Source organism: Diaphorina citri, unplaced genomic scaffold (assembly GCF_000475195.1).
Source record: "Diaphorina citri unplaced genomic scaffold, Diaci psyllid genome assembly version 1.1 scaffold345, whole genome shotgun sequence".
NCBI classification, from domain to species: Eukaryota; Metazoa; Arthropoda; class Insecta; order Hemiptera; family Psyllidae; genus Diaphorina; species Diaphorina citri.
In genome coordinates, this window is record NW_007377780.1 from 45,798 (window position 1) to 55,006 (window position 9,209).

Sequence of the window (9,209 nt, forward strand, 5' to 3'; positions counted from 1 at the left end):
GCTTCTGATGTACAGACAGAAGATATCTGAAATGAATAGAATAGTAAAATGAGTGTATTTGTATCAATTTCTGAAATGTCGAGGTCATAAAACAAATAACAGGATTTAGTTTTCGAACAATTCATACGTTTAATAATATCAGTGTTGTAGTGGTTAGAATGTGGAGGTTTTTGCCAGCCTAGTTCGTGATTATTCTTACCTCTTCTTTCACTGGGACTTTTCAGTCTTCGCATATTTTCCACAGGGGGGAAAAGTAAACTTGTTCCCCAGCTTAACTCCAAAACAAAAAGTCCAATCTGAGGCTTAGTTGTAGGGGCTAAACAGCTCTAAAGGATGGGTTAAGCTTGTACGAATGTACGAAACTTGTCCCCGGGCTTCACTGGATATAACGGAACCATTCAGTCCTCGCGTATTTTCCACACTCCGACTCCACTGGTTATTCGGGACTGCTCAGTCCTCAGTTCTGGGTTCACAGGGGCAAAGTAGACTTGGGTGTGAGAGAGGCTGACGAGGACAGCTCGTGGAACGACTGATCCAGACATTGCTTCAGTTCTGCGTAGCTTACAACCAGCACACTCTGTTCATCACGTGACATGAGACAAATCTGAAATGAGAGCACAGTTCGTCCGGTGGTTGCTTCCCGTGCAGAAAATCCCGGGTTCGGTTCTCAGAATCGTCTCGAAACAGTTTATATATATATAGCTAACACTTACCTTTTCCTGTGTTCCAGCGTCTAGCTTGTTCAGACAATGTACGATGTGAGACATATCTAGCCAGGGTCTCCCGTCTTCTTGTACTTGATGCAACAGATAGTCTCGAAACAGTTTCAACATGTAGCGGTCACCTGTTTCCGACCAGGTGGGATCCAGATTGAGTCTGGAGAATAGAATAGAATATACATCAAATTGGAATGTTGGTCTTGTTGTAGCGGCTTCAGCTGTAGCCAAATGGTGATGGCACACTAAAGAAAATATGTACATCTTTTTTTATCTGCCCTGCCATACACTGGCGTGATGGTCTCTAGTCTTGTTTAAATGGCTCGTCCTGAACCGCAGTCCACCATTGTGAGGACTTGTGCTTTGAAGAGCAGGGAGAAAACTTTGAAGAACTGCCAGCTAGCTAAACCTTACCAAATGATGTTACTATGTCTATTGCCTTTGTACTTTGTTGCGCTACGCTCATACGTCATATTATGCTAAGTTTCTGCAAAAAGTTATGAGATCCCCCCAAAAATACCACTTTGTGGCATAAAAAAAGACCCCGCCAAGTCGTTCCTCCCAAAATAAATCAAGTGCCCACAAAAATAGGCTGGTTAGGGTTAGCTGTTTTCCTTCCTGTTTATAGTCCCCACAGCTAGACACTAGTCTACTCTCTAAAATCCCGGTATCCCCTAGTCAGACCTCAAATTAGAATGAGTTCATCTGATTTATTCCCAAAGGTAGAGGAAGGAAAAAAAAACAGGTGAATGAAGCAACGTGGCCGAGTGGGCATCACAGTAGGCTTGCACGCATGAAGTCCCGGGTTCGATTCGCGGCGGGGTCGAAGTTTTTCGGTTCTGCGCTGGGATCGATTCCCATTACTCACTCTGGTCGCTCATTAATGGTGCCGAGTTTGACAAGCAGTCGAAACAGCCGTCCATTCTCCATTTCCTTGCTCAGTTCATTCTCCAAACTGTCCCCATGTAGCTGCACCGCATCTAACTGTGTGTAATACCTTGCGCCTATCATTGGCATTAGATCTACCACTGTACGCTTCTGATGTACAGACAGAAGATATCTGAAATGATTAGAATAGTAAAATGAGTGTATTTGTATCAATTTCTGAAATGTCGAGGTCATAAAACAATTAACAGGATTTAGTTTTCGAACAATTCATACGTTTAATAATATCAGTGTTGTAGTGGTTAGAATGTGGAGGTTTTTGCCAGCCTAGTTAGCTTGGTTGGTAGCACGTCTGCCTTGTAAGCGCTAGGCCGCGGGTTCGATTCCCGCCCGGGGCGGATTTTATCCTGAAGGGATAAGGTTCGTTCTTGGAACGGCTGGCTTTCTCCTATCCTGTCTTCCTTTTTCTTCTATTTCGGGATGATGAGATCTTAGAAGTTACAGTTCCCTCTATCAAACCTCTTTAAAAAAGCCATTTTTACATGGTTTTACTTAACTTGAGATCTCTGTTTTTTCATTGTGACCACTTACAAGATGAGGTTGCGTAGATCTGCCGAGTAGCTGCGTGCCATGAGGTCTATGGAGGTCTGCAGATTCTCCCTCTGTACGGCCATCAGAGACCGACAGGTCATTGCCAGGATGAGCTTACCTAGAGCCGTCAGGTCATCTTGCTGTAAGAAGAATTCAACCACCGAATTTAGTTTAAAGTTTTTACTTAGGTAACATTTACACACCTCATTAGGTTATTAATTTTAATATACATTAATGAAGAAGTTTATTATTTTTATTATACATTCTTAATCGCACTCTATGCACACACCTCTTCAAATCCTCTCAAACTCTGCTTATTTATTTATAAAAAATTTCCCTTCATTTTTCTTTTTTACTTATTCTTTTTAAATTCATCCTTCAAAATCCGAGATGGCAAACTCAAAATTTCATCCGAGATGGCAAACTATATTTAAATTTGTACTTGTTTTTCGGTTGCAAATATTTCAACGGGTTACTTTCTGGTGTTCTCGTGTTGACCCAGCACCTAAATGGGGAGTATTGTGTCTCTTCTCCTCTCCAGACTTATTTCTGAATCATTTTTCTTGCAATAGGTTTTATCTTGAATGTATCAGTATGTAATAGGTTTTATATTGAAAGTTGCTCAACATCTCAAACATTTATGGGATAAAAATGTTTCCGGTAGGTACTAGGCTTTGGAGAACTACGTCACCTTTAACGTGCAGCAAAGGGATTTCTCTACCTTTACTGGCGAACTCCAAGCACAGAGCCGAAAAAACCTCGGCCTCGCCGGGAATCGAACCTGGGCCTCCTGCGTGCAAGTCTAATGTGGCACGGAGGTTGCTAAAATTCCTAAAAAAAATTTCATTCTTATTCTAGTACACCTCAACAAGCACGCCAGCTCTAGCTACGAAGTGAAAACCAAGATAGCCGACGTTCTCGCGAAGATAATCATCTCGTTTTCAGAGCATTATTGATTAGGATTACCATTCCAACAGAGAAGAGAGTAATAATTAATAATAAATGACCATGTTCTCGCGGAATGAGGATAAAACCCGGTCTAGCAGCGTAATAGACAAAACTTTCGTGAAACTGTTTTTCAAAAAAGTTTTGGCACAGTGTACTTAACAGAGACAGACAGAAAATATTTGACACACAATATTTGGATTCCTTGATGCACGTACAATTTCAAACAATGTACAGATAAAAGTAAAATCCATTTTCTACGAGATTACCAGGTCATGATAGTTGTCCACTTCCAGGGGCAGCTCGGGAAACAGCTCCGGATTAGCAGACACCAGTGTGAGCGCATTCTTATGTTGTATCTCAGCCCGTATGTTCTCCGACATATAGAACGACGAGTGATCCACCGTCGCCGCGTTAGGTGGCTTGTGACGGACATGGGGGGGTGTGCCCGGGTGCATTGTGTAGCCAGGGGGGGAGCTGAGCACCCCGGGGGCAGACAGGTCATCCCCTGGTGCGGGACCGGCAGCCCCGGGGACCTCGGTACCTGAGGACGGTGCCTGGTAGAAGTAAGTTGTGCCGCCGAAGTTCTCCTGGGAACACAGAATGATATACTTCATTTCACCGATGGAGGGTTAAACAAATGAAGTGAATTCTAAATTTTAACTCGACGATTTTAATAATGTTATTCTCATAACGCCGACCCTATTTAAATAGGAAAAGGCTAGGAAGAAGAAGAAGAAGATTCCCATATTTAGATCTTTTCTGTTCTTATTGTTTTCACTGATTTGTTTTTAACTTTTTTATAAATGTTGTAGGCTTCTATTAAGTAGTTAAGATTTTTCTTTTTGTTTGTTTGTTTGTTTGTTTGTTTGTTTGTTTGTTTGTTTGTTTGTTTGTTTGTTTGTTTGTTTGTTTGTTTGTTTGTTTGTTTGTTTGTTTGTTTGTTTGTTTGTTTGTTTGTTTGTTTGTTTGTTTGTTTGTTTGTTTGTTTGTTTGTTTGTTTGTTTGTTTGTTTGTTTGTTTGTTTGTTTGTTTGTTTGTTTGTTTGTTTGTTTGTTTGTTTGTTTGTTTGTTTGTTTGTTTGTTTGTTTGTTTGTTTGTTTGTTTGTTTTTCACCACAACTCTCTAGCAGTTTATCTGATTTTGATGAAATTTGGTAAAATTGTTCAAAATATAAAGGAATATTTTTCATGATATGTTGGTCTTTTTTAATAAATTCTTTCCCTCCCATCTAAATGGGAAGTATTGTGCCCCTTATTGTCCATCTGATGAGGGACATACTACGGGATGGGCATGCACATACACAGACACCATAAGCCTAATGTACCAGTAGTTCCATAGCTACGAAATATAAAAAACGGGCTTTCCATTAAAAGTTTTCCGTAATTTATTTTGTCGTTTTGTCCGTATGACATTTTTTGCACATGTTCAACAAGTAAAGGACTCGATAGATTTCGGACTTACCTTCTCCTGTGTTCCAGCGTCTAGCTTATTCAGACAATGTACGATGTGAGACATATCTAGCCAGGGTCTCCCGTCTTCTTGTACTTGATGCAACAGATAGTCCCGGAACAGTTTCAACATGTAGCGGTCACCTGTTTCCGACCAGGTGGGGTCCAGGTTGAGTCTAGAGAACAGAATGGAATAATAAAAAGAATTGACATCAAATTAGAATGCTGGTGTTGTTGTAGTTGTTGTATCGGCTTCAGCTGTAGCCGAATGGTGATGGCAGAATGAAGAAAATACATCTTTTTATCTGCCTCGTCCTGAACCGCAGTCAACCATCGTGATGACGTGTGCTTATTCTAAGTTAGTTAGGGTTAGCTGTTCTCCTCCCTGTTTACCCCGGAGGTCCCGGGTTCGATTCGACAGACAGACAAGCTAAAGAAAGAATAAATCGCTTTAAAACTAAACAATCAAGAGTACCTACAACAATAAACAAAATGAGGCTCTGAGAGGACATTATCCTAAACAGATAAGGTTCGTTTTCGGGACTCCTGGCTTTCTCCTGCCCTGTATTCCTTCTCTCTTCTTCTTCATCATCTTTTTCTTCGCCTTTTCCCGTGTACAGACGGGGTCGGCGCTTTTCGTCAGCCTCTCAATCAGTCCTAATTAGGGTGATTGCTTTGGGCTGGTTTTGGCTACAAATTAGATATTTCAAGAGTCAACCTTTGCTATTTCTTTGTCTTCCTTCTCTCTATGAAACCAAAAAAAAACTTCGAGTTTCCGATTTACACTCAGCCTAAAATTAAATTATTTAGGGGCTACTTACAGTGGTCACCAAACGCCTTGGTGGTGAACACCTCCCGCAGCTGTACAATGTTGGAATGGTTGAGTTTCTTCCACATATCTACAAACACGAGACACTTGGTGCTCGGCAGGCGGAAACTATGCACGCGGCGTAGACAGTAGCGTGCTCCGGACTTGATGTTAGTCGCCTTGTATGTGGATGTCAAGTAGCCTATCATGTTCGGCTTGATGCCCGTGGGAATCTGCTCCAGAGGTACCTGGAAGATATGTTAGTCGCCTTGTATGTGGATGTCAAGTAGCCGATCATGTTCGGCTTGATGCCGGTGGGAATCTGCTCCAGAGGTACCTGGAAGAACATTTTGACCGATTGTAATACTTTTCATCACTTTGTATAGGCTCCCTCCTGTACATAAAGAAATGGAAAGTAAGAAATTGGGAAAACGAAATCTAAAAAAAATAAGTATGCCCGTCACAAATTCCATTGGGCTAGTGACTAAGTAGTTTTACCTGCCCCGGCGGCGTAGTGGTCAAGACGCTCGCCTGGTAAACAGGAAGGCGTGGGTTCGATCCCAGCCGAGGTATGGAATTTTATCCTCATTTATTTGGCTTTGTATAAGCTCCCTCCTGTACATAAAGAAAGTAAGAAATTGGGAAAATGAAATCTAATAAAATTAAGTATGCCGGTCACAAATTCCACTGGTCTAGTGACTAAGTAGTTTTACCTGCCCCGGCGGCGTAGTGGTCAAGACGCTCGCCTGGTAAACAGGACGGCATGGGTTCGATCCCAGCCGAGGTATGGAATTTTATCCTCAGTTATTTGAGAATTTGACCACATAATAATCGAGCTCTAAGGGTTAGGTGGTAGAGAACGCCTAACGCGTTAACCTCGCCTAGTGGTTGCCTTCCACTCAAGAGTCTATTATTATTATTATTATTTTAAGAATAGAAAATTTGAACATCTCGTTTTCAGAGAATTATTGATTAGGATTAGCATTCCAACAGAAAAGAGAGTAATCATTAATAATAAATGACCATGTTCTCGCGGAATGAGGACAAAAACCAGTCTAGCAGCGTAACAGACAAAACTTTCGTGAAACTGTTTTTCAAGAAAGTTTTGGCACGTTATTATTAGTATTAATTTAAGAATAGGAAATTCAAACATCTAGTTTTCAGAGAATTATTGATTAGGATTAGCATTCCAACAGAAAAGAGAGTAATCATTAATAATGAATGACAATGTTCTCGCGGAATGAGGACAAAAACCAGTCTAGCAGCGTAACAGACAAAACTTTCGTGAAACTGTTTTTCAAGAAAGTTTTGGCACAGTGTAACAGAGACAGACAGAAAATATTTGACACACAATATTTGGATTCCTTGATGCACGTACAATTTTAAACAATGTACAGATACAAGTAAAATCCATTTTCTACGAGATTACCAGGTCATGATAGTTGTCCACTTCCAGGGGCAGCTCGGGAAACAGCTCCGGATTAGCGGACACCAGTGTGAGCGCATTCTTATGTTGTATCTCGGCCCGTATGTTCTCCGACATATAGAACGACGAGTTATCCACTGTCGCCACGTTAGGTGGCTTGTGACGGACATGGGGGGGTGTGCCCGGGTGCATTGTGTAGCCTGGGGGGGAGCTGAGCACCCCGGGGGCAGACAGGTCATCCCCTGGTGCGGGACCGGCAGCCCCGGGAACCTCGGTACCTGAGGACGGTGCCTGGTAGAAGTAAGTTGTGCCGCCGAAGTTCTCCTGGGAACACAGAATGATATTTAAAATGATATACTTCAAATGAAGTGAATTCCAAGTTTTAACTCGACGATTTTAATTATGTTATTCCCTATTTAAATAGGAAAAGGCTAGGAAGAAGAAGAAGATTCCCATATTTAGATCCTTTCTGTTCTTATTGTTTTCACTAATTTGTTTTTATCTTTTTTATAAATGTTGTAGGCTTCTATTAAGTAGTTAAGATTTTTCCTTTTGTTTGTTTGTTTTTCACCACAACTCTCTAGCAGTTTATCTGATTTTGATGAAATTTGGTAAAATTGTTCAAAATATAAAGGAATATTTTTCATGATATGTTGGTCTTTTTTAATAAATTCTTTCCCTCCCAGACGTTTTATTTGATTTTTTTCAAATGGGCTTTATGGACTTGTATAAGCTTAACCCATCCTTTGGAGCAGTTGCTACCACACCTAAGCTTCAGAGTGGACTTTTTGTGTATGACAAATAAATTGAAGGACTAAGTGGGAATTTTTTCAATCTCACCTGATACGTGGGAAGACTCTTGTCCACCATAGAGTGAGGCGTGGGAGAAAAAATGGACTGTGTAGGAATTATTTTATCTCACCTGATACGTGGGAAGACTTTTGTCCACCATAGAGTGAGGTGTGGGAGAAATTATGGACTATGTAGGAATTATTTTATCTCACCTGATACGTGGGAAGACTTTTGTCCACCATAGAGTGAGGTGTGGGAGAAATTATGGACTATGTGAGAATTATTTTAATCTCACCTGATACGTGGGAAGACTCTTGTCCACCATAGAGTGAGGCGTGGGAGAAATTATGGACTGTGTGGGAGATGTTTTATCTCACCTGATACGTGGGAAGACTTTTGTCCACCATAGAGTGAGGTGTGGGAGAAATTATGGACTATGTAGGAATTATTTTATCTCACCTGATACGTGGGAAGACTTTTGTCCACCATAGAGTGAGGCGTGGGAGAAATTATGGACTGTGTGGGAGATGGGGTGTTGGGTTGGGGTGACACAGTGCTGCTATCTACCAACCGGCTGGCAAAAGTTGTCACACTGTTCCTCGGTATGAACTCGGAGGATTGTGCTGCCAATACCTGAGATGACAGCTGGAAAATTGGAATAAAACAAAATTGATAGATACATGAGCATTTTGCCAAACTGTTGACTCCCAGCCTAGTTAGCTTAGAAAGTAGATTGTCAGGGCTAGGTCACAGGTTTCATTCCCGCCTGGGGTGGATTTTTTTTCCTTCACAGAAAACAGATCCTAAACAGATTTTTTCCTTGAAAACACTTAAGGTTTGTTCTTGGAATAGCTTTCTCCTATTTTCATATTGGGATGATAAGATCTTGGCCTTCACCAAACTTTTCCATTCCCCGCTAGGCATAGATGTTAAGACTCTTACCTTTTTCATAGACAGCAAAGGTTCAAGAGACATGGACGAGACAGTCTTGCTAAGCGACTGAGCCATGGCACTGCTACCAGAGTCTGGAGGTCTCTTCTGAAAATACAAACGAACATTTTAAAATAGGTATTATATTTTGGTACCTATCAGATACCTACACATGGCAAGGTACATACCTGCAGTACTGGAGATATTTGATAGGTGAATGAAGATAACTATTGATTTTTTTTTTTTCTTTTTTTTTTTTATCCACCAGTAAGTACTTAAATTCTGTTCACAATGTTTCTAAACAATGTTGAAGTCTTAAATTGAGAGGGGGGGGAGGGAGAGAGAGAGAGAACCACCAACACACACACAAGTTTCCAAGAGACATTGTACTCTGTTGTACCGTGTGTGTGTGTGTTCTGGCGTTAGATATACTTTTATCGTAGTGAGTGGTGTCTGATCGATTCTTCTCCGATCCTCTTCCTTAGTGAATATAAGCTAATAGTTGTGTAAAACCATCACTTCTGGACATATGTTTTAGGTGTTTGGTTTCCAGGTTCCTTTTTACACTTTCATCACCGACTCGATGACTCCTTAGATTATACCGACTAAATTGACTCCTTGGAGAGAGCAGAGAGAAAAAAAAAATAGTTGCTCCAAGGAAAAGA

At 41.0% G+C, this 9,209-nt stretch overlaps 1 pseudogene; it reads right to left on the reverse strand.

The window, feature by feature from the left end:
- Positions 1 to 234: 234 nt before the first annotated feature.
- The window catches only part of LOC103507835, a 25,340-nt pseudogene continuing 16,365 nt past the window's right edge, over positions 235 to 9,209 (reverse strand).